The sequence below is a fragment of the Ammospiza nelsoni genome, chromosome 2 (genome assembly GCF_027579445.1).
Source record: "Ammospiza nelsoni isolate bAmmNel1 chromosome 2, bAmmNel1.pri, whole genome shotgun sequence".
Lineage (NCBI taxonomy): Eukaryota > Metazoa > Chordata > Aves > Passeriformes > Passerellidae > Ammospiza > Ammospiza nelsoni.
Genome location: NC_080634.1, coordinates 78,182,072 through 78,208,665, shown reverse-complemented (window position 1 = coordinate 78,208,665; position 26,594 = coordinate 78,182,072). Strand labels below are relative to the sequence as shown.

The window sequence follows — 26,594 nt, the reverse complement described above, 5'->3', positions numbered from 1 at the left end:
CAAAACCAAAGAGATATCAATTAATGTCTATGACATTCTTTTTTTCTTGCAAATTGCTACTGTCACTGTCCCCTTTCCAGTGTTTAGGAAGTCGTTAGGGTACATATTTATCACCAAAAAACAATTTGTCAGGAATACTGTAAGAGAGAGGGTTTGTAACTGAAAACAGAGCAGGGAGCACTACTGGAAACATGACTGTCACTGTAAACACTTTGGTTCAACTTTACAATAGCGTAAAAAAATGTGTTAAACCTTCCCTCAGTGCCTGTGGGAGCCAAAAGGATTCTGATCTCCCTGGAAAGCCAAACTGGCTGTCCCAGCCATGCTGCCTGCCTCCGGATGCTCTGCAGGGATCAGGTGCCCCGGGAGCAGCGCTGACACTCACCCCTCTCTGGTCACTCTCGGATTCTGTGCAATCAGCGGAAATAACAGAAAGGTATTTGCTGAATAACATATGGGCCACATCCCTTTCTTCTCTTATTACCAGGCCCTCAAGAAATGCCTCAGGTCAACTATTAAACCAGCTGATTTCTTTTCTTTTCATCACTTGGACACTGCTCTTTTTCAGTGGAGAACAGCTCTCGGGTGATAGCTCAGTTGTTCACAGGGCCAGCACAGCTCTGCTGCAGTGAGCACTTTACAATTCCCAGCAACGAGAGCTTGGTCAGGTTAAAGTTGGATGAGTATGCCTAAAAATTATGAGTGCAGCAAAGCTGTATGATTTGCAAGAAGTTCACAATTTTATCCTCAGGATTAACAATTAAAACAAACAAACAAACAAACAAAACAAAAAAAAACTTTGACTAACAATTTTCTTTTAGGAACAATACAGCATGTCACTCATGCTTTGCTAGAGTGACAGATGTAAGTGTGAAATTTATCAAGCAAAAAGCAAAATTCAGCAGTCACATTTATATAAAATATTAGTTTCGGTTTAAGCTCAATATTTACTTATAAGCTTGCTGAATAGTTTTATCATTGGTAGTTTTCTTTTAATTTAGAACTGTGTTACAGCAGCCTTCCAAATATTACTTATAATAAATTGATACATTTGTGTCAGGTAGACCTGGATTCCAAATAGCTTTCAAATTATTTAGAATCTGCCTTTTGGATGCCAGACACTATGTGCCCAAGAAATTTAATGCTTCATATAATTGAAGAGCCTAGAATACATACTGCATTAACATGAATTTTTACTGAAGTCACCATGTACCAATTTTTCATGACAATGATCACACAATAAATAAAAGCTCTGCAAAGCTAAAATTTAAATTTATTTTCTTAGATGGAAAATGAATTTGCAAAATTATGGTCTAAAAAGCAATAGCAGAACTGACTTCTTCCAAAAGACAAAGTAAAAATCTCTAGTTACTACAATAAGGTGTTTTGCAATTTAGATACTTTGATCCTAAAGTTCTTGATCAAGTGAAAATTCTTGCTTCTGACATATATGAGTAAAATCACTGAGTACTGCAGACAGTTTGACATTGAATAGAATAACTTGGATGCTCAAATATCCTCAAGATTGGGTCCATCTCTTGTGAAATGGAGACCAAGCAGAAATTGCTACATGAAGATATATTCCAGTTACATATTTAATTTTTTTTCAACTGCTGACTTTCTTTATAGAAAGAAATGTCCCCAAACTCTAAGAAATAACATTAAGAATTCAGTGTTTTAAAGTCTATTTAGATGGTAAATCAACCTTGGTTCTTTCTGCTCTGAATATTTGAGATGCATTACCTGAGGGATTATTTTCTGTCTTTAGCAGCTGGATATATTTTAAAGTTATATTCATCTGTTATGAAGTGTAAATTCACACAGTTCAGGATCAGAATGCAGAAGATGATAAAGTGCTGCTTTAATAGATGATCCATAGGAATTCTAGTATCAACAGGCAGCTGTCACATTTGCATGCATTTCTCATCCCCTGCTTGGATCTGGAATGGATAGCTGCCAAAGAGAATAAATTTGCTTTTATTCTCATCTAAGACCTTCTCCTTGTTGGTAAATAATATATTTTCATCAGGAAAGCATGAATATGTAAAACCCCTGAAAAAGATAACATATGTATTTATATAATCACTCATAGCCAGGCCATATTACTGCAATAAATTATACTGTTTGGTGTAATAGTGAGAATAAAATGATGATCATAATGAACAGAGAGGCCATTATTATTACTGTTCTTACTGTTCTGGCACCACGTCCATATTATTCTCATTTCAGTCATATTTTTGTCAAGGCAGATGTTGTAAAAATCATAAACCTGGTGATGTGCCTTGCATTTCAGAATGAACTTCAGAGAAAAACAAGACCAGGGGGTAATAAAACCAGCAGATGACCACTCTGCTTTCCCCTTTGAACACTAGGCCACTGGTAACAACCTTTCTTGCAAGTTTTAACTGCCTTAGTGTTAAAAGTGTTATTGTAGTGACTGGTGTGACATGTCCCAATGTCATGGAAGGACTGAGGATACCCCATATTCACAGATGTCTGCATCAAGCACAAAAATCTATATTTTTCTTTTGGATCCTTGATTAGAGTACTGCAAAATCTTTCCAGGCTGTAGGAAAGATATATTTGTTTTTACTCTTATTACTTATTTCCTACTCTTAGTATTTATAAAAACCCCGCTCTGCTGCTATCCCACACTGATATTATCCACCTGAAACTGGTCCCAGAGTGAGAGAACAACAGAGACTTCCAAGAACAGAGTCATGACTCCAAGGTTCCCTGTAAGGCTCATGTGTGCAGCTGCTCTCACTGGCTTTGCTGCAGTGAGAACCAAAGGCCATCACAGTCTTGTGGTGAATTCACCCCTAAAAATTTTCAGTGAACAGCAGATATTTGACTCTCTGCTGATAAATTTTTCCTGATATAGTTGTTCATACATTGGTTCAATGTGAGCCTACGTTGTCACTTTGTTAAGTGACTTGTGAGCACTCTGTCATCAAGAAAAAGTGCCACAAGAACTTAAAAACCTAAATAAAATATCTGTACAGAGTTTACAATGCAAGCATCCAAATTTCCTTTACCAAGACCACCCACACATCCTAACAAACTTCTTTTAGATGGGAGGAGCTGTGAGCATATCTCTATGAGAATGTATTTCAGGAATTTGTTGTGCAGATAATAGTGTGCCCAAAAAGTAATTTCAAGGTATTTACCAAGCACACAAAGCATCACACCCTTCTACTTCCTACTTAACTGGAATGTAGATCTTATATTTATTGAGGCAGGGATTGTATCTTTATCATCTTGATCTACATATGAAATTGCATCTGTAGATGCTAGATGGTCTGACTGCAAATTTGGCTGTTTTAACACCTCACAAAGCATGGAAAGCAGAAAAGCAATGAGCATCCCACACTTATCCTAAGTCTTGTCTTGTGAACAGATAGCATCATGAGATAACTTCTGACTGCTATCCTCAGGCATAATTCCACCACTAATTATTTTTCTTATTACCAACACTTGCAATTAAAATCTTTGTAATTAGAACACCATGTTTTTATAAAATAATTTGCATTTATTTAATTTCTCATTACTCTATTTATTATCTCTATTTTCACTCCCTCCCACAAATCACAATGAGATGATCTCAGAATGAATTTTCAGAAAAGTTTAACTGGTGTTTCACTTGAAACCAGTCCTGATGTGCTCCCAGGTCCACAAGGACACCAATGACTTTCTTGTATACTGTTGATGCCATCTGTTGAGTGCAGAGGTGCAGTCCATTGTAGCTGCCCATGCCATCTGCTTTGCACTCCTGACCTGCTCCATGTGACATGTTGGGCAGACAGCAGGCTAGCATGCTGAGCTCCACTGCATGAGTATCCTTAGCTTCCCTTTTCAATATGCTTTCCCATCTCAGCAACACAAATTGTCTCAGGTGGCTGCGGTCAACTGGTGAATCCCAGCAGTGACCACTGAGCAATTTGGACTAATTGTTTTAGGACAAGTCATCACTTCTATGAATTGAAGAGGTGTTACTTACTAAAATTGGTTTATTTGGTAAAGAAGGTCATGTACTGACTTGGGCACTGTGTATTTCATGCAGGGTTAAGAAGTGGCCTTTGGTTTTGATACGCTGGACTTGAACTGACCTAACAGGAAGTAATTTTTTTTTTTTGCAAAATGTCAGCATATATGTAGATTTCATTTTCTGTGCCTAGTTGGCACCTAAACTTCACTCAGATTTTTATTCCTCGTGGATCATGTTGTGAATTTATTCCACTTGGATTCATAAAAGTCCACCAAGGTTCAGTGTGTCTATCCTTCAAATCATTCCTTGCAGCCCTTCACAGACCAGACACACTTTCAGTATACAGCTGAATCTTTTTTTTGCAGGACCATATTTTTTTCAGCAAAGTGCTGGCTCTTCACAGTTTTTTGTATACTCAAACAATCTTATCATTTGATGATAGAAATTTATCTTTCATGTTTACTGTCAGTTTTACTACACTTAGAAATAATGTACCACCTGATGATTGTTAGCAACAAACTACCAGGCTTGTGACTGTGCAGCGCACTGGGTGTCTGGTTATCCAGGAATTTAAAATTAGTAATCACTCTATTCACCCAAACTATATCCATGTTCTCTGTGTACCAAATCAAACACAACCTGGACACTTTGAATTCAGTGCAGATATCTCATAGCAGCCCACATGGAGACTGGTTTCATTTGGGACTTTCAGGCATGAGCAGATCTGTGCACATACAGTATAGTCCAGATTGACAGCACATGCACAGATGGTTTTATGGACACTTTGGATTCCTACCATTTTCTTCATTAGAATGTTGGCATGCGTAAACTGTTCTTATTATGGGAAAATACAGAACAGAGCTGTCACATAAAGCTTCCCTGGCTCCAACAGCAAAGAATATTGAGGAAGATTTTTTTAGGGCAATTGTATATTGTAATACTAAAAAAAGAATCTTGGTCATAACAACTGTCCATTTGGTGTTGTGCATATTAAACTGTTTACTCTTTCTGGAAAGATTAACGTTAATAGTCTGAAATTGTGTCTGGTATGAAAACACCATCCTCTGCAAAAACATGAAGAATGGAGCAGAGGAGCAAGCAGTTCCAGGGGCAGATCCATCTCAGTAGTCTCACTCACCCATCTATCTCCATTTACTGTGAAGGCATCCCAGGTGGACACCTTGGATTAAATATCCAAGTTTTGGATGGCTGAAGAAATTGAAGTAGATGAATCCTCCCCTAGGTGGTCATAGCCTTTCTTCAGCTCTGAGGCATAGGATGAAGAAACTAGAGTCTGCCAGTCAAACAGTGGGTTAATTAAAGGTCAGAGCTTTTCCCTTTGGGATATTTGTTGTCCCCAAAAGTTCCTGCACTAGAGCAGAAGTCAGACCATTGGCTGGCTCTGCAGTTGCTGTCAAAGGTGCTAGGCACCACCTCTAAGGTAAGGTTCTCTTACATAAACACTGTGCAACTGCAGTGCCCGCGCCTATGCTCTTTTTCACATAATTAGTCTGAGTTGCTTCTTACAAGGTTTGTGGGAAATATACAGTGACTGACCCGTGAAGTTAATTAACTTTGCCAGTGATACCTGAAACTACCATCTTGTATTAGTTTGCTCTTCAGAAGGAACTGCATTAGACATTTTCCTCACTTGTTTGATTAAAAAAATCCTGCTATAAAGTGTAAACTAATACCTGCTGACCATTATAAATGAGCTATCACTTCTGGTTTTGCACTTGTTCTTCACTATTAAAGCAACTAGGCCTTTTTTATCAGATAGAAATTAAGTAGACCCCTTTGTGCATTTTTTTCTTAAATGTCTACAAAAGGCCTATGCCATACCTTCTTAGAGAAAAGCCCCACTGGACAGTTTAAACATTGTGTGGAGTAAACAAACAGAAAAGATATGGGTAAGTTTTATTTTTCTCCCTCTGAGACACTTCAATGACAGTAGAAATGCCTTCATTTTGAGCAAGCTTTTTCTTGTCATTCAAGGTCTTTTTGATTGAACAGGTCAAAAGCCTGTTGAAAAAAATGATTTCAGGCTTTTTATAGAGCCAACTGAATTCAAATGAAAAGGTAGTACATAAAACTGCCCAAACAACCAACCCCCTAAGTTACTGGAAAAAAATATGCAATTTTCACAGCTAACCCAAGAAGACTGCTGACAATCTTTCAGAGGCCAAATGCCAGATTATATCAGAGATTTATTAGGTGAGGGCTGACAAGATGCTTCTTTTCAAAGGATCTATTCTTCTGGCATTAACTTATTCTGTTTTTGCTGAATTGTGGAACTTGAAGAGACTCACTGCTTTTCTGTCTCAGTAGGCTGTAGCTCCAAACTCCACCAGTTTGAACCTGCCAGTGCCAACTCCTTGGTGTTAGGCACAGATCAGCGAGCTCTGCAGTAGGCAGTGGCAGTATGAAATGGGAGGAAATGTCAATCTTTCTGTTTAGAGTTGCTCTTTTTGAAGCCAATTCATTGGGATGCATTGCTTGCTCAGAAGTGAATAGACGAGCACATTTAAAGCCAGATGCCAGACATCTGTGCCTGTGCAATCCACCTGTCTCTGCTGCAGGAACAAGGATAATGGGAAAAACTACCAGACCTAGGAACTGTTGCATTGGAAATACAATCTCTGATGAAATGTACTAATTGAGTTGACTTTGGCTCTAGCAGGTCTACTGGTACAGTAAAAATTATATCGTTCAGTCATGAAAAATAAATTTGCAAGAGATTTTGAGGAAAAGCATCCCCACTGTCCTCTGTGTACTTGCAGGAGAGAATCCTCTGCAAAGTTCTGTGGTATGTGAGAATGTAAAAGGTGTAGAGAGCAAAGACCCACTTCTGATCTCCTCCTGTTGTAACTGGGAAATGGTATAATTGTCAGATTTGCATATCTATTTTCAAATAATGACCTGTAGGGAGGCAAATGGGTGAACATGATATCTAGCAAATCGTGCTATATCAGCTTTCAAAGACCTGTTATTTGTACACTTAGTAGGAAGGGAGTTATGCAGGCATTAGTGCAGCTCAGGCAGCAGCGTGAGAGATGCAGGCTGAAAAGATGCTGGCTCCTGCCAGAAACTAGATTGTCCTTATTTTACGTACTCCTCTTCGCAAACCACATCTTTTTGGCCTTTTTTTCTTTTCCTGATCAAGTAGGGCAATCCAGGAATGTGGTTTGGACCAAATGAATAATGAGAGCTGGGGAGGGAGAGAAGTGAAGGCAGAAACACCTTCTGTGGCAATCGCCACAGGAAACAAAATGACACTGAAGGGGTGATAAATAGCTTGTAGTAGTGGAGCTATCTCATGACAGGATTTAAATTGAGTGATTTTTGACAGCAGGGAGCTGGTGAGGTGTAACTTCCCTCTGGGGCAAGTGCCCTGCCATTAAACTGCAGGAACAGTGCAGGGATGTGCTGAGCCTCTCCCCTCAGCTGAGCAAATGTTCTCACCTGAGTGAGAAAATACTCCCACATCAGGAAGCAAAGTGGTGGATGAACCAAGACATGAGCTAGTTTCCAATTCTTCTCAATAAGAAGAGAGAGAAGGAAAAGAAGAAATGCTGAACAAACATCACCTGAGGGAGATAGGAATTAGCTCCATTTGCTTTGGAGAGACAGGGGTCAGACAAAGAATGGACACAGGAAATTGGCTGGAAATTGGTAGTAATATGTGAGATGTAGAGTGAGAGAAAAACAATCAAAATGGTGGTGCTGCCAGACCGGTGGCCATTGGGAGGTGCATCTCTTGGCCACTGCTTGTAATGAAATAGCAAATGAAACCAGCAGTACCTATGTGCGCTGCTGTTAATGGGCGGTACTCAAAAACTGAGTCCACTTGCAATTATGGGCTTCCCAGAGTTGTCACTAATCTGTACTATTTTTGCTCTGCTCAGCCCCAAGACACAAGCACTCATTGGTTTTCTATTTCTCAAGTACCTAAAAAAACACAGGCAAGCCAAAGCAATAATTTAGTTTATTATATGGCAAAGGTACACTAGTCACTTGGGTCCTCTCTAATCACCATCCTTGGCAGTATTTATCTCATTTTTGAGATGTATTTGAGATAAAAAAGATTGGATCCAAGCTATAAAAAAATGTAGCACCATAGATCTTTGGGGAAAACAGATGCAGGAAGCCTTAATTTTCTTAAGTGCCCAGCTAAATGACGCTCAGATAACAGAGAAGGTGCGGTGGCTGAACATTTTCCTTGGTCAGGGATAACAGTCTTGCCTTTCACACTGAACTTAGCAACTGTTCCTACCTTTTTGCATCTTTTCATCTGCCATGGTCCATTAAATGTGTATCCACTTGCCCTGCACAGACTCTTTTCCTTCAAGCAGCACTGACAGCCATATATCATCCTCAGCAGAGAAACTTGTGCAGTGCCAGGCTGCAGGATAAGAGCACTGGACTATGGATCAGATTTAAAATCTGCTGCATTGATTTAGCACGCATGTATGTATTTATCTATCCATGTACCTACATAATAATGCACACCACTTATTTTCTTTATGGATCCAGAACATACTAATTTTATGACACATTTCTTTTTTAAGGAAAGGATTCACAGCTAAAGTGTATTCAACAGACAGAAATGTTTGGAATATTGCACACATATGAGAGCCCTTTACAGCCCAAGTCAATCGGGCCATGCTTAGATCAGGAGGCTGGGCGAGACCTCTTGAGGTCCTTCCCAGTCTGGGTAATGCTGGGAAGGCAGCCAGACACAGTTCTTATCTTTCTTTCAATACCTCATTAATTTGACAAGGATAGATTATAATTTCTGCTTTTCAGTTTTACTATATGTGGTCGTTGCCTGTCTTTGAATCAATCTTCAGAAACCTGAGATAACAGCATTGTTACAGGGCTTGCAAGGGTTGCAGGGTGAAGAGAGAGAGAGAGAGAGAGAGAGAATGTTGACTTCATGTTCAGAAGGCTTGATTAATTATTTTATGATATATATTACATTATGACTATACTAAAAGGAATAGAGAGAAAGTTCTCAGAAGGCTAGCAAAGCTAAGAATAGAAAAGGAAGAAATAACAAAGGAACTCTTTCTGATTCTGTCCCAGAGAGAGCTGGGTCTTTGATTGGCCCTTAATTGTACACATCTAATATGGGCCAATCACAGATGTACCTGTTGCATTCTACAGCAGCGTTGTTTACATTTTTTTTCTGGAGCTTAAGCTTCCCAGAAGGAAAAATCCTAAAGAAAGGACTTCTATGAAAAGATGTCGGTGACACAGCATCTCCAGTGAAAATGAACAAAACTAGACTTGGGCACTCAAATGAGTCATTGTTCTTGTCCCAAGCAGGAAAAAAGTTAACGTGGGAGAATAGTACTGTAAGTGATTTCAGTTTTCATGCAGGAGGATAAGTTTACTTAAGGACACTTTTTTTTTTTTTTTAATTTACAACTATCTCAGTCTGTTTGCTGCTGTGTGGAAGGTGATCAAATATCTGGGAACGTGGCTCATAGGGGGAGGTGTTGGAAGCTTTTAGAGCTTGGGCCTGTGTCCACCTCACACAAAGTTAGGTACCTAATTAAAAGAAAATTGAGTTTGGCTGCCTGGATATCAAAGGGATTGGGAAGCAGCTCAGCTTGAGGTAGCAATATGGACAAAATTGTATCCTGACAGAAGGTGCTGTCACAATCACCAGTGTATCTGCTTACCATAGATCTGAACTGAAGGTGAATATTTTTAATGTGACACAAGTAAGAGTAAGTAAATTTTCTCCTGAGCTACTGAAGTAAATTTAGAAACAAATTGTGAGTACATCATATAATAATACTGAATTAGTATGTTCATTTCACGGGCAGTTAACCTTTATGTCTCTTTAGTAATTGATTGCCTTAATACTTTGTTAATTTTATTAGTTTCATTAGTTTATGGTCTTTTTTCTTACCTTTGATCTTTTATTACATTAGGTCTATAAATTTTCATAGAATTAATTAGTCACAAGAATGAAGTTGTTATGTTCTAACACCATTCTGTCCTTCATGGAAAGGAAACACTTTTTTGTTACATATCACTCTTCACAAGGATAATTGAAACACAGTGATTAATAATTAAATTAGTATAGCTATGCTAGCTCTGCCAAAATATTATGATTTATAGTTTTGGTCAAAAACAAGAGTAAAACTAAGCTAATTTTTATAGCTTTTATATTAATGAATAATATTACATTTTAATCTTTCCAGTAATGTGTCATGACCTCTAAGTATCTCAAATTATGCTACTTAATCATGTAGGAAGAAAGACAACTTAATGCCATATAACATATATAATGTTCTAGACAAGGAAAGAGCAGGTCAGGCCAAGCATTTCATACTGCATGTTTTCATCAGAATTAGAAAGTGAAAGAAACCCCGAAAAGTATCTGTAAGGAAGAATTAGCTAGTCCAATTAGTTTCCCAAATAAAATGTGACTTTTAAAGGATTTTGAGATGTGAATGAAATAAAAGTTTCACATAAAAAGAAAGGCCCAGTGAGGTCAGCAATCACATCTATTTCAATGGTTTCTTTGTTTGCTTGCTGCTGAATTTTTTTATCATCCAATGGGTCTGACTTGTTTAGTTGAATTTGGTTAACTGCCTTGACTCATTTAACATTGCTACTGTCTAATATTGCTCCTAAATTGCAAATGAGCTCGATTCCAACACCCCCTAAATTGAATGGAAATGTTCCCAGTGGCTCTGGCTGATGCTGGAGCAGTTCCATGGTTTGTATCATTTATTAGGGCATTTTGTTCGGCATCATTTGAAAAGCCTGTTTGTAAATTCACACCTTTTTTTATCTGCCTTATGTTTAGTACTCCAAAATTCTGTCATTACTAAGAAGCTTTCTTAAAACCTGTAGAAAGTTAGCTTTACTTGAAGATTAATAACAACAGTCTTTAAATTACATTTGCACAGCAGATCTAAATCTAGAACAATCTGCTAAGAATCAAATTTCAGAGCATTTCTTATTGACCTCTTCAGCTTCAGTGGACAATTTTCAAATCATCTTGCATGATTTGAACTCAGCTTTCTGCAACAACTGGGTTCAGACTAGAATTGTGACTTGTTTGCATGTTACTACTCTATTAGAATTACAGACTCACAAAATATCCTGAGTTGGAATGAATCCACAAGAACCACTGAAATCCAACTCATGGCCCTGCACTCAACAGTCCTGAGGAACACCACACACACACAAAATACTGGTTTTTTGGTCATCAGAGAATGGTCACCAAGTCATATTAACTGGATCTTACTTGTTCTATATTTAATACAAATAATTTTGATGCTGGTTTTTCCTAGACCAGTAAACGAGATGTTTCTTGGATTCGCCTGGCAAAAAAAATCTCAATTTTGTAAATGTACCCAGTCCAAGGAAATTTGTCCTAATGGCCAGTAAACATATTTGAAATATGACTTATTTAATTATCTAAATTAAGCATATTTCTCTCATATGTCAGTAAAAGTAGCTGCTTTAAGAAAGCCAGATTCTATATGTAACATAATGTAGACTCTGGTCCACAAAAATTAATTTAGAGAAATTGTTATACTGTTAGACAGAAAAAAGCCTTAAATGTACGCATTAAAATGTTTGGATAGTGGCCAATACAATGCACAGTAGCTGTCAATATATGCTGTAGTCAGGGAAAACTTTCAAGTTCATGTTCATAGAATAACATGTTTCACTCTGGGACTTTAAGCTGCAATTCAACTCAGATGGGCTAAACTTTATATGAAGATTTACTTTGACATTCTGACAAAAAGAGATATTAAACATTTCCAGATATAATTCATGAAGAGTCCCTTTTGTGGGGGGGATAGAATATAAGAAAATAAAGGTAGTATAGAAAGTAATCTTATCCCTAAGGAGTTGCAGCTGGGCCAATTATCAAAGATTAGGAGCAGGCCTGGCTTTACCAGGCCACAGCTGTAGCCAATGAGAAGAAGAGTGCTGTAAAAGAGTGGGGTGGCTGGCTGAGGAGGGACCTGGAGTCAGTTGGCTACTTGGTGAAGAAGAGAGAGTGCTCTGAGGAGAAGCCCATGAGAAAACACCAAGAAGGTATGAAACTTTTGTGATAAGGAGACAGCAGTATGGAACCCCTACAATAAGGTGACAACAGCTTTTATCAAATTAAAAGTTTTTCTTGTGCAGATAAACTGATGCATTTTAGCATTAACTAATTATAAAGTGAATGTAGAGAACTGGTGACCAAAATGGAATTGATTTCATCTACACTTCTTGTGGCTCTTCACTGACTTCAGTGGATTTACTTCTTGACTCTTCTTGACTGTAAATATTGGATCAAAATCAGATTCAGAAATACAGTCTGTATTTCATTTGCTAATTTTCAAGGAATAGGCTCACAAACTATTTAAATAACCTGCATAATAAGAAAAGTGGAAAACATTTACGCTTAGACATATGGATTTTTTTTCCTCATCTACATAAACACATGGAATAGGGTTATGGTTTTTAAAAACATTTTCATATATATTCCAATTTATCTATGCTGCATCTTATAGGATGAATGCCTGTTTTCTGAAAGAACAAGTAAGAAAAAAAAGGAATTATTTTTTAAAGAAATGATAAAGCTTTTGTAAGTTTAGGAAACTATTTTCATCTAGTTCACTCTTGGGAACAAGTAAGAGATCTTAAACCTGAACTTCCTACTGTGACTTGGGAACAAGGCAGTTGTTGTCATTGGGAGTTGATTGGCAAGGACAGAGAAAATAAGAAGATGCTAGAGGAAATTGGGCTTTTCCAGGTTAGAAATACATCTGTTATGGCTGGGTGTGGGGAAAGGGTGACTGACTGGTGTATGAAAAATTTCCTTTCAGAATCATCTACTGCCTTGTTTGAAGATGCAGCTTTCAGGCACTATTTTAATTACTTGTTGATCCCTAGGGAAAAGGGCTTATATGTTGAGGAATTTATCGGGTGCAGGTAGCTGGGCTTGCAAGCTGCACATTGAGATGCAGGTTGAGTTCTGGGTGGGAGCCTGAGACAAGAAGCTGGGAGCTGCCAACCTTTGGGATAACAAAGGGCAGGAAGATGGGTGCTGCCAGCCAGGTGAATGGACACAGAGACACAGCAGGAGCCAAAAACTCGAAGATGAATGAGAATTGTGTGTGCTTGGACTTGGAGGGGATAAAAGACCACCAGGGGATCCTTTGTTCAAGGTTCCTCCTTGGAGCCACCAGCTTGGGCGGTGTCTGTGGTTTTGTGCCAGGAATAAATGGAATGAGACATCTGAGACAACACGGAAAGCTGGTCTGACTGTGTGAGTGGGGTGAGCAGGGAGCCAAGCTGGGCTCCCATCAGGTCACTGGAGCTGCCTGCTGGGAAGGGGCTTCAGTCCCAGCTGTGAAGTCTGGCCCTGGGGAGTGTGACTGGTGGGGAGCCCCTGAATGGTCAGAGTGGGAAGTTCCCTTAATATATAGGTGTCTGCAGAGTTGTGCTAAAAACAGACAGTGAATGGCATGGAAATCTAGCAAAAAATGTCAGGACTGCAGAATTACACATATGTAGGCTTGTAGGTAATCAAATACCCCAAAATTCTTGTGCCAAATCACCACCTCCAAAAACATTAATCTAAGTGCTGCCATGAACATATAGAGACAAGAAACAGAGCCCTGTTTATTGTTTCTGTGTTCACTCGCAATATGTGAGTGAAGCCTGTTACAATACAGTTGAGTCTTAACATTTCTAGTGGCATTTATAAATTTAAAAAAAAAAGAGCTATTTGTCAAGCATTGAGGTACATACATAAACCCCCCAAAATAATCTGGGTTGATTTTGTATTAAAAAAAATCCCTGGAAGACACTTAAAACAATTTAATGATGAAATCAGAAAGTTCAAAGGATATCCTGCAATAGCATTTTAAGTCTTCACTGGTAATTTGTGGCATATTGTACAAATCTTCTCTGCTGCACTGTGCATATACGCATATGTTCTGTAACATCTGGAATAAAGCAGCTTTTGCTAGGAACATATCAGCCAAGGGATTTCTGAGATAGCATAGTTTTGTATCTGACAAAGTGAATAATTTCTGCTTTCCAAAGGTGAAAACTAGGAATGATATTTAGTATTAACTAATCATTAAGTCCAATGTTCTATTTTTTGAGCATAATTACCAAAGTCAGTAGAAAACACTCCAACCATTGCAACTACTATTTGTACCAATTTATGTATGGATATTATTTTATGATTCTGTGTTCTTGTGATTCAGCTACAGAAGACCAGAAGCTCTGAGCTGACACAGAGACATTTGACTGAATTAAGGCATCTTTTATGTTGAGTGATAGGACCTTCCCTGTGCAAACCTCTGGATTTTATAAATTACACTTAAGCATGAGGATATCAAAGCAGAAGAAACACTCTAACAAGTCTGTCATTATTCTGTACAATGATGTATTTATTATTCTAAGGGATATTACTGGTCACAGTACGTTTTACTGGTTGCAACAGTTTTTTATAATAAAAAATAGATTTTTCCATTACATCACTCTAAACTGTGGTAACTTAAATTGAGATCCCTGTTGTCCTGGCTGTATTATTGCTCATGATAGGCATTTATCTGATAGAGGTGTGTTCAGCTGGAAAAGCATTTCTTGGGCCACTGAATCCTTTCCTGTTGTCCTGTGCTCCCCCAGCCCTGATTAAGATAATGCTGTAATATAACATCAACTCCATTTACCTTCCAAACCACAACATCACAACCCTTCCAAACACCCTATTATAAATCTCTAAATCTATACAGTACGAGACAGCAGAAGCCACAAGCTATAATGAGCCATAGGGGAGCTCAAGGTCATCACCCATGTCTGAGAGGCCTTCAGTATGAGACACTTTGTGAGCTGACAGCAGTGGATTTGGGATAACACATCCCCTAAAGACGGCAAGAAAGGAGATGAGTTCTCATTGTCTGATATAATCTTCTTTCCTCAGTCTGTTAACCTTAAAATTGGAAATAAGGCAAGGTGGCTTCAGAGCAGGCTAGCTGTGAAAGGATACAGGGCAGTGGCCTGTGAGAAGACAGATGAGCTCCACCAGCTGGAGGCCAGTCAGAAAGGAAGTGCACTGGAAAATTCATTGTTGACAGACTGCAAATTAATTAAATAGCAATGATGTGATCCAATTAAACCTTGTCCCTTGCATTCTGTCCAGATATTCACGTAACTGGGAAAATGAATTAAAAAAAAAAGAAGAGCTGCTCATCCACTTATAAATAAATAAGTATAAATAGAAAATATGTCAGCCCAACATTTCAGTTGAAAAAGGAGCAAAAAAAAGTATGAAGCAAGTCCTACATAATGATTTCACAAAGAAAAACTAGTAGGAACCATAATAGCAACTTCTGCACCAGGCTTCTTACCTGCTGTGACTGTCTAAACACTTTAGCTTGCACTTGAGAGTATTGTCTAGCTCCAGTTTGCAGCCTTCCTTGCATATATTCTTCTGTTAATGCATTCACATTTTCCTTCAGGATTTTTTCCCCCTTCATTATCAACACCAGTCCAAAGTTCTAAGAGCTTTTTTTTTTTTCTTGGAAAAAAGCTGCTTGTGTATCTTGGTTTAACTGGGTGGGTGGTTAAACACCATACAGCCACTCAATCACTTCTGCCCCCAAGTAGGGCAGGGCAGAGTCCAGGGACAACAAAAAGTAAATCTGTAGGCTGAGATAATGACAGTTCAATAGGACAGAAACATGAGGGACAATAATATGAACGCTAACACTGCAAAATAAGTGATGTACAATGCAAGTGCATTGTCAGAAGAATTCCTGTTAAGAGAGCTCACCATCTGCTGACTGATGCCCAGCCTGTTCCTGAGCAGCTGTCACTGGCCTACATTGTTACCTTATTGCAAAAGTTCCATACCTTAGCAAATTCTCATTGGCAGCTCCTTGCTTACCAGTACTGCCAACAAACTCCAACTCACCCAGCTAACCCACTCTTTTATAGCACTTGTCTTCTTATAGGACACAGATGTGGCCTGTTAAGGGCAGGCCTGTTCTAATCTTTGGTGATTAGTGCTGCTGCATCTCCTCAGGGATGAGATTGCCTTCTGCACTATTCTCTTACTTTCTATCCCTCCACTGGCCTGCTTTCCCCCAAGATTATGTGCTGACAGTGGTATGGGATATCTCTTTGGCCAGTTTGGGTCAGCTGTCCTGGCTGTGACCCTTCCCAGCTTCCTGTGCACCCCCAGATACAACATCTCTGTGTTATCAACATTATTTAAATCCTAAATCGAAAACACAGCACTATACTGACTGCTAGGAAGAAAATTAGCTCCATTGCAGCTGAAACCAGGACATTGTCTCAGTTTGGGCAAGGGTGGTTGTGACTTCCAGGAGTATTCACATCAAGCTAGCATTCAGCCCCTTTATCTTCCCACTGTCTGCTCTGGAACAAAAAGATACACAAAAAAAGCCTCTTAGATAAAAAGTCCTTCTGACTGTGTAATGAAATGCCACTAAAATAGCCTGCAATCAGTACTGGTGAAAAAGAAGATCAGCAATGCAGAAAACCAGAATAATTTTCAATGATTTTCCTAAATCTGGGTGCCTAAAGCAAAGGCTGAGTCCCAGTGAATGCTAAGAGAAAACCTTCTCTTAATTTCAGGCAATGAGGAATGTGGATATACATCTGACCCTTCATATTCTTCAGGGAAGAAGAGTGCAGGATGCTACAAAAGGTGACAAATCAAATCTGTTACTTAGATCCTGGAAAACAATAGCAGAAACTTTACAGAGGGTGTTTAGGTAGGGCTCCTGGGAGATCCTTCTGATTTTAACACTTAAGTTAGGGAATAAGTCACTTTGGACCTGATTTTAAAACCATGTCTATTTAGTCAGCCAGCTCAGGACCCTGATGTATGCAGTAGTTACACACACCCACAGAACCATGCTGGCATAAATATCTCCCTTAACATAGATCTTAATCTACTAAAGCCACAGGAATTTGTTGTAACTCAAGACTAAGACCCTGTTTACAGAACAGTTAAAGAGTTACATCTACTTTGATTCACCAAGGATTGAGAATGAAGCTTACATTTTTTATCACTCTGTGATTTTATTTTATATTAAGAAGTATTTGTTCATCAGAAAATGAACATACCTCTCTATACTTTGCATTTATTGTAGGGGCTGGAAGGCACAAGCACTTCAGTGAAAATCACTTCACTGAATCTAGCATTTCAGGAACCAGCATAGTTTCTTATATGTGAGAGTCTCTGAAATGAAGAATAAAGTGTGTGGGAGAGGTGAAATAAAAATAAACAAAAGGAAAAAACACTGATGTTAGATTTGAAGTACAATTAAAGCATTTTTCAAATCTAGATTTTGTACTTAGCATGGTTCCAAGAAAAACACCAGAAGAACATTGCTCACAGGGAGGAATCAGGCAGCTGAGATGAGGAAGGGACGCAATATGTATAGTCAAAGATAGATTGAGTGTTTTATCCTAAGGGCATAAAATTTTATAGTCTCCTAAATATCCCACTACACATTCTGATTTTGATGAGGCACTATTAAACACTATGGCAGGTGAAGACTTCTATCAATACATGGGTTAACCTGGCCCTTGGGATGTCTGAAGAATTCCTGTGGAGAGAACTACAGAACTACACAAACTCAGAGAGAACAATTTTAAAGGTTTAAACTGGATGTTAAATATTTCTGAACTTGTTTGGTATCACCCAATAAAGTTGAAACAGAGAATTTAAATAACAGTTTGACAGAATACTGTTCTTTCTAATCATATACTGCAGGGAAAAATTCCCAGGTAGAAGCTGAACTGAATTTCAGGGATGATGAAAAGCATAGAAGACAGACTGTTCCATAGGTGGACAGTGAGATTTTTATAACCTTATTCATTAGTAATGACAAAATAATTCACCTGTAGTTTATATAGAGTTATTTAACTACAGAAGAAAGAACCCCTGTGTGCCTGCACAAGAATTAAAAAGTATTTTCCCCTGGACATAAAGGTGTGCCTATAAATACATTTCTAATCTGCATGCCTCTTTGCTCAGTAATAATACACTAAAAGATATAGCATAGAATATAGACATAATCTGTTCAATTATAATGACCTGATCAATGGGTTCTTCAGGAGAAATTCAGGAAAGCATTGAAAACCCATCACCTCAAACGAGTAGGTATAAAAGTTTCTTTCCACATCAGTTCATCACACATGGTTGGAAATTTCACAGAAGGAAACTGAGTATTTTAAAGAGAATTCATGCTTTCATGCTTTATGAGAAATATTCTTTCTCACTTTTCAGTCAGAAGATAAGAGTGCCATTTTCAGCCCAGTGGCTTATGAACCAATAGCAGAAAAGAATACATTATTTAAAAAAAAAAATCATGCTTTTATCAATGCAAACAAAAGACGTAATTTTTGTAAGTGAAAAAGTAGCAAATCTAGAATCTATGGTTTCACAATTCCCAAATATTTCATATTCCTATTTTTAAATTATCATCTTTCTTGAATGGTTTCAAACTGAGTACACCTGAAGTAGGCAGTGTGGAAACCAGGCTGTCAAGCATGGCAGATCTCACACTGGCAATATCTTTCCTCACATTCTTGGTCTGTACCACTCAGGCACATTGGGTGGAATTAAAAGAGAAGTACATGTTTACAATGTAGACTGGCACTTAAATGATGCTATGATGCTATTAAAAAAAAAAAAAAAAGAGTAGCAATTCTGTAGCTCATTTTTGCAAAGCAAATGATCTTTGTAGAGCACAGTTTACTTTCCTGAGTTGTGTTGTCTCGCTGAGAGGCTCTCTGGCATCAAGGCTCCGGCGGTGCTGCAGTGAGCAGCTCACTGAGCGTGGCAAATGCTGATGGAGTCGGGTCAAGGAACTGCCTGCTTGCCTCTCAGCTTTATGAGATGGACGGCTTGTGGACTGAGTCAAGGAGCATTGATGTAAATTGCCCATTGCCTTGCTAAATCTGGATAGATGGATGGTTTTTCTCTCTGGCAATAGCTGTCTTTCTGTGAAGTAGAGGCACTTGCAAGTAATTTCGTTCATGTGGAAATGTTTGCTGACCTCTGCTTCTGTGCAGAGTTACCAGAGGAAAGAGAAGGAGAATCTTACCAGATTATGAAAGGCCCAGGTTGCTCAGAGAAGTTAGAACCTGCAGATTACCAGAACATTACATTTCTCCATGGATTTCAGAGAAGAAAAGAAAGTCCTATATTGTGCATGAGTAGACATGTTAGCATAAATGCACCATTTTTAAAAATAACACCACTGATAATCCTAGAACAGGATGTACTAGTTGGAATTTAGCATTGCATTGAAGCACAAATACAATTTACTAAACTCATCAGCAATAGCTATGTTTGGCTTCTTTGTGGTGAACATTTTAATGTATAGTTAAATTACTACTCACAGCCATAGAAAGAAACTCTATTATTTGAATTTTTAGAGCCTTACTATAAATTGCTAGAGGTGAATTTTACACTAACACTATAAAAATAAAATGGAAAACCTCTAAAGTGCTACAATCCAGAAAATATATGCACTTTATCGCTGATCACAAATGCAACTACAGATAATTTTAAACACATGGTAAGCTTCTCCTTAAGTACTTGTATTTTAGGGAGCCTAACTGCTCTAAATCTTATTGTATTCACGGAGTAATTTTGCTTTGAACATTTCTGTAGGTAAACCTAGTGCAGCTGGTGGTATTTATTGAAGCTGGATTGTTCTACAATTTGCAACTCATTAATTCTGCATATAATTTGAAGCAAACAAGGAGATTCTTGTGTAGCTCTTTAACTCAACAGCAATACGTTGCTATGAAATATCAGCTACCAACAGTTGTTTCATGAGCAGCAGAACTAATGATGTCAGTGTGTCTGTCAGTCACTTTCTGGCATTTCTCTACACACCAGTGTGCCCCGTGCTGTGTTCCACACCCTCAGTCCCTGGTTCTCTTTTCCCTTCACCACCTGTCTACTGAATGGCATTGAAATGGTCAATGGATATCCCATCCAGATACTGCTGAGGGCTGACTCTGATCTGACAATATCCCAGGAAGAGCCCTTAAGGGAATAAGACATCATTAAGGTGAGCCAAAATTTGTGGGTTTTTAAAAGTTTTAATTATGTAAGGAAAGTTACAAAGTAGAAAGCAAGAATCAAACGACAGAACTGCAGAATAGTCCAGGCTGAAAGGGATCTCGAAAGATCCTCTGGCCCAGCCTTTCATGGGAAGGGGAGCCTAGATAAGATTATCTAGCACCATCTTCAAAAATGCCTTGAAAATCTCCCTGATAAGGTTATTCCAATCACTGATTGTTCTTGGTATAAAAATTTTGTTCTTACATGAAGATAAAACCCCTTCTAGTGCGACTTGTACCCACTTGTCCTCTCACTGTGACTACTCATGAAAGGAAAGCATCTGTCCTCTTTAGGGGAAGATTTTAGTTTAAGGTTACTTTTAAATGTTTGCAGTCATTATTATTAATTTATTGCATAGTTTTTATTTTGTTTGCAAGTTGAGAGAAAAACTCCCTTTAGAGCAGATTTCTGTCAGACATTTATCTAAATGAGTGAGTTAGAGATGCTATATCCTGATTTTCTGTTAATTCTTTGAGATACAATTAAAATGTGCATGGTCAGTGAAATAGGAGAGCCCTCTAATTCCTTATGTGATAAAACTGTCCATTTTTTCCAGGCCTGCTACCTCTTGTTTTGCCCAAATCTTGGTGTACAGGCTGACACATCAATTCCTCATTCTATTATTTCTTTTATTCTGAAGATTAATTTTTTGGGCCATCTCATAATTTTCAAGATATCCTCAAATATTCCTTAATGTATTCTTTTTTTTAAAGGTCAGCATGCCTCTTCTATTTATATTCAGTAGCACAGGACTATGAACTGGTTCTCTCAGTTTTGAACCTGTCCAAGTATCAGGCTTTTGGCCATCCAGTCCTTACACAAGCATAATTTGTTTTGCAAGTTGAATGACAGAAAGCAAAACCACAATTGAATGGACACAGAAGTGAAAATTTAAAGGACTATGAGTAATCCAAAGAAAGGAAAAATAATTGAATTCCAGTGAATAACAAAAAAAGCTTTTATTTTTAATAATTTTATCATGGCACTAATTTGAATGCCAGTAACTGCAAAAAAAATTAAAACTATGCAATAAATTAATAATAGTAATAACTTCAACACTACAGAGTGCAAAGAAATAGGGGAAGAAGTCAACATGGGCTTCTTGGCCATCTTCTCTAAAGGGATAGGATAAAGAAAATGTTGGTGAAGGTAGGAAGAGACAAATCATGCAGTCTAACTATATGTAGTGTTTTGAAAGAAATATTGATGTTATTAATTTCTTTTAAAAACATTTTTCAATGAGGACAATATATACAAGTGGACTTCAGATACAGAGAAGGTATGAAGTATTAAAATAATAAAGTAATCCAATGAGAAAAAGCTGAAGAGAAATTGAGATAAACACACAATGCAGGAGGTTGACTATGAAACAACCTCTCAGCAGCAAACATCCAACATGCAATCACACATTCCATGTGCCACTTTTCTCTGCCTGGTACATGGAACAGCTCCTATCTTCTCCCAGTGGTGGAGGGTGCAGTGCCACAGCTCTGAGACCAGGCTTTTCCAGTGTGCATTGTAACACAGCCCAGGGCAGATGTTGAAAATACAAGCAGGAAAGTATTTCCAGATGTCTTAATAAGCTTTTTTGGGTTCAGTTCTCAGTCCCTGGATTGTATCATCTTTGCCCCATAAAGTCTTCACTGGAGAGGAAGGAAGCAAGTTGCTTACCAACATGCTTAAGCTAATTAGGAATGTTAAGGTAGGTGGCAGCCTGGCCTTGAGGGATCCCAGTCCTGAAGGATACGGGCCAGGTGTAGAGTTAGAGTCCTGATGTTTAGGAGACTGAGCTTTAAGTTGTTAAAGTAATTAGTGGATGAACTGTCCTGGGAATTTGCCTGCAGAATAAAGGAGATGAGCAGAGCTGTCAGCTCTTTAAGGACATTTTTCTCAGACTCTCAATTCCCAAATGGAGGAAATCAGGAAAGGAAGGCAGAAGATCAGCAGGGCTGACAAAGGATCTCTGAGTCAAACTAAAGTGTAAGAAGTAGCCCTCTGGAGAAGAAATTGTGCATACTGGTGGGTGAAAAATTGGGATGAGTCACAATATCCACCTGCAGCCCAGAAAAAACTGTTGCATAAAAAGTGGGGCTAGCAGGCTAAGGAAGGTGATTTTCCTCCTTTACTCATCTCTTTTATACCCCATGTGGAATACTCTGGGGTTTTTTTACTGTTTTTCTTCATCAGAACATGTGATTCCCCCAAAAAAATTCTTGTGAAGAATCAGTTTTGAGCAAATTCATTCCAGCGACTTCTTAGGTCAAGGGCAATTTTTTTTTTTTGTCTACAACAGCAGAGGAAAAGAGAACTAATGTCTTCAGGCTCTGATAGGTTTAGCTCCCTGACCTATGTGGTTATTTTGAGTTCTGCTCCCTTGCCCTGCTCTCTGTCACAATCCTTATATTCCTTATTACATCACCTGTGGTGTACAAACCCTTAACTTAATTGTACTGTAAATTCGGAAGCATTTTAGAAAAATGTGAAATATTTTTAGACTTTTTTATACAATTTACTTGCATAGGAGGAATATTGTCTAAGTAATTGAAATATTGAAAACAGAAGAATAAATCATTAAAAGTATGAATAATCATGACTTTGTGCATTGACAAATACTAATAGCTTTAGTGGCAATGACATATCTTGCATTAAACAAAAGTATAAATATATACTCAGTGGGTCCCCACTCTCAGTTAGATGCCTAACTGTGAATTATAACATTAAACTGCATGGCATGAACAATGAGTGAAGACAACTTTTGGATATATTGTTTTCCAAGCAGAAAAATAGAAGTGCTGCTGCTGCTTTGTGCCTTTTACTTCAAATATCTTTTGATACTCTACATCTTACAGATATCAGAGTAAAAGCTAGTGGTAGAAACCAACACAAAATATTTTACACAAAAAAACCACAATAGCTCACAAGTTAAGAAAGACAACTGTGGAGCATAGAAAATAAAGGCGTTAAATTGAACAATTAACATGAGGAATAAGTTGTAGGTCGTCATTAGCAAAGACTTTGGAATGTTCTTGACTGAAGGTCATTATTTACTGTCAAAGATTCAATTCCATTTCAGCAAAATCACATACTGCTAACAAAACCTGAGGCCACAGCTGCCTCAAAAGGGAATCATTATTATCTTGATACTTTAATTAAAGGAAAGAATGGCTAAGGTTGTTAAATACTGCATTAGTAATTTCACTTTTCTTCTGGAATCTGATGCAAGTCCTAGAATGTAAATCTGGTTTGAAACAGGGTAATATGCAAATTCAAAAATGTAAAGCCTGAATCATATTTGAGTAACTGGGTATATATAAATTAGTTATTTCATAAACATTTTGCAGAATCATAGGATCACCAAGGTTGGGAGAGATCAAGACCATCAAGGCCAACCATTAACCCAGCCCTACCTCTGTAACATCTAACACCCAGTGCTGGACCCGACACCTCTTAAACACCTCCAGGGATGGTGATTCCACAACCTCCCTGGGCAACATATTCCAATGCCTGACCACCATAACAGTGAAAATATTTTCCAAATATCTAATTGGAATGCCCACTGTCTCAGCTTAAGGCCATTTCCTCCATTCCTCTCACTGGAGCCACTTCCATAAAATTCTGTCTCACAAGTCGCTCTTTGGATGAATTTTTACATCATGATGAAGTTTTCTTCTTGTGTATGTGCTTCAGTTTACACAATTTCTAAGTAAAAGCTACAATGCAGAACAGAAGTGCCAGCTGTGGCAATTCTGGATGCTTGAGTCTCATTTAAGAAAGCTAGTCCAAAGTTTAATAAAGGTATCTCTACAGCCAGGTCAGTCCCCAGGATTTTTTAGTTTTAAGGTGACTTTCTGAAACTCAGAGACTAGTTGGCATTTGCAAATGTAATTTAAGATGGTCCCAAGTTCATTGCAACGAAATTTATGGAGTGAATTGTAGCAAATTTGTAGGAACCTACTGAATTCAGGAATACAGTCTAGAAACACATCTCTCTCTAGAGGTGACTCACATCTAAAAAAGACTCCTGACTCTCTGTTCAGAAGCCTCAACAGGTGTTGAATTATGCATAAATAAACATGTATCTTTGAAATTTTGTCTGATTTCTGCTAGATAGCTTTGGAAATACAGATTTGCTAGGCCCAACAGGGGTTTGCAGTGCATTCGCTAAACAAAACTGGAAAACTGCAAGCTAAGGTAGAATGTTTGAAGATTGATTATCCTCAATTTTTGCTTCCTAAGGAAGTCTCTGATTAATTGCTATACTTTTTATTTAGCCTAATTTGTCCAAATTCAAATGCCAGATCACTGCAATGGTCTACTTATTTAAGTAGAAAAGCAGTATATGAAACATCATTTCTGAGTAAAAAGGGGGTTAAGGTTTTCCATGTGGATACACCATCTGATAGGGAAAAAAATCTTCAAAACCAAAGACTGAGAACAGTAATTAGCTATGTATGCATTTTCATTATTACTTATACTAAAGCTAGATTATAGTACACTCCTGTATATATATAAGTATACTTCACCCTTCAGCTGGAGAGCACAGGGGAGAAACTACTGCTTGTTAAATTTGGGTTATTTCTAGGCAGGACTGTTTTTGCTTTGAATATTAATCATAGACCTCCAAGATTTCTGTATTCAGTAATGATAGAATCTACAAACCAAAGTGAAATATGATTCATTATAAGAAAACTAAAATGCTTTAACATACTTTACAAAAATAATGTATCCTTTTGCTTTCCTTTTGCAATGTTGCATTTTTATATGCAAAAGCATCCTGTGCAAATAGGTCCTGGTGTTGTTTTGTTGCACCCTGAGATCTATTGCCTAATAGCATTGTGTATGTAGGCCTGCATAACCAAAAGCATAAAGAAATTAGAGTGCCACAAGCTGGACTATTTTAACACTTACTTCCAAAACTAATACACATAAAAATAAAATGGTTTAAAAACCCTCTTGAGCAATTAAAAGTACAGCAATTCCATCAAAATTTTCTATTATGTCATAGCTTTGTATTACATATTCTTTTTTGGCAAAATAGTCAATCCCTCATTTTTTTAAAATGGATTTAAATGGTTGTGGCTCTCTGCAAGTAATGAATCTAACCAATGGATATGGGAGCACCTGGTCTACAGTTTTGGCTCAGATGAAGTCAAAGGGAAAAATTCCTTTCACCCAGTAGTTTTAGGATTTTACTCATAGTTTTTAGGCAAATGATATTTGTATTATTTTATGACACTGCCACACATCTATTAATGCTTTTTAATATGCTGTTATGGGTGCTCCTGCTCTGGGACACAATGAGTGGGGGGGGAGAAGAATTTCCTTTGCAGCAAGAAGCAAGAGATAAATCATGAAGAAAGCAGATCCAGGAGAGGGGAAGGACAAAGGCTCATTTGGGGAGCAAATGAATGAGTTGGAGTGGTTTGGGCAGGATTGTCTCCTGTGGGAGGGACCTTGTGCTGGAGCAGGGAAAAAGTGTAAGGAGTCCTCCCCCTGTGGCAGAGACAATGGGTGATGAATTGATCTCAACCTGCATTCCCCACGCCTCTCAAGGAATTTTCTGTAGATCATTTGGAGGGGATCACTTTTCATGGGTCTCAGGAGGCCCTGTTCTGCAAAGCTTTACCTCAGCACGATGCCTTTGACACACAGATAGCTCTGCGGCTAGCAATGTGACAGCTTGTGTGGGCAAGGGTTTCAGCATCCCATCACTGAAATTTCTATCAGGGAACAGGTAAATCTATAAGGAATCTTTGAAAAACCTCCCAGGCACTTCCAGCACATATAACTGAGAGACAGGAAAGATTTATTTAACATGATTGAAAATATGAAAGCTTTTTTTTGTTCAAAGAAGTTGTGATAGCAATTTTAAAATTAAATAACTCTCATGCCCAGAATGTTTATTGCTGAATTATCCTTTTAGGATTTTGCTGGATCCTGCTGTGCCATTTCTCTCTCTAAGAAGCAATTTCTTAAAGATTTCACCATTACCTTCTTTCTGTAACAAAAGTGTGTTTACTTTTTACAATTTGAAAAATGTGTGTATGTGCAGAACACCTACACAAGTAGTGTTTTTCTTCTGGGGCAGAGATTTGAAGCAGCTTTCTTCCTAGCATGACATATTTACAGACTGGTTCTGTGAAGAGCAACAGCCTTTCTCTAGGAAACAGAAGGGCTGTTTTCAGGTGCTTTCTCAAAATCTCTCCACACGTCATGTTTTTTAGCTGAAACTGCTGCACTTGCAGCACCTGGGGCATATGTGCCTGTGCACCTTTCTTTCCTTGCTGCTGATGTTTACTCTGCCCTTTGACAGAAGCCTGTCCATAACACTGCAGAGGGTCAGGCTGCTCACCCTCCTGCAGAGGACCCGTGTTTGAAGTCACGGGTGCTTCCCTATGGAATTGCTCAGGTGGATCCCAGGGGATTGCTGAGATGGGCAAGCACCTCTGG

At 38.2% G+C, this 26,594-nt stretch overlaps 1 protein-coding gene and 1 long non-coding RNA gene across 2 annotated transcripts in view; one reads left to right on the top strand and one right to left on the bottom strand.

Annotated features, from left to right (window-relative positions):
- GPC6 (glypican 6) overlaps positions 1-26,594 on the bottom strand; it is a 723,435-nt gene that overhangs the window by 126,159 nt on the left and 570,682 nt on the right. The window lies entirely within an intron of this gene.
- LOC132069656 (uncharacterized) lies at positions 11,988-17,738 on the top strand. The gene is made up of 3 exons (XR_009417809.1): positions 11,988-12,061; positions 16,631-16,703; positions 17,554-17,738. It is a non-coding gene; the product is annotated as an uncharacterized LOC132069656 (long non-coding RNA).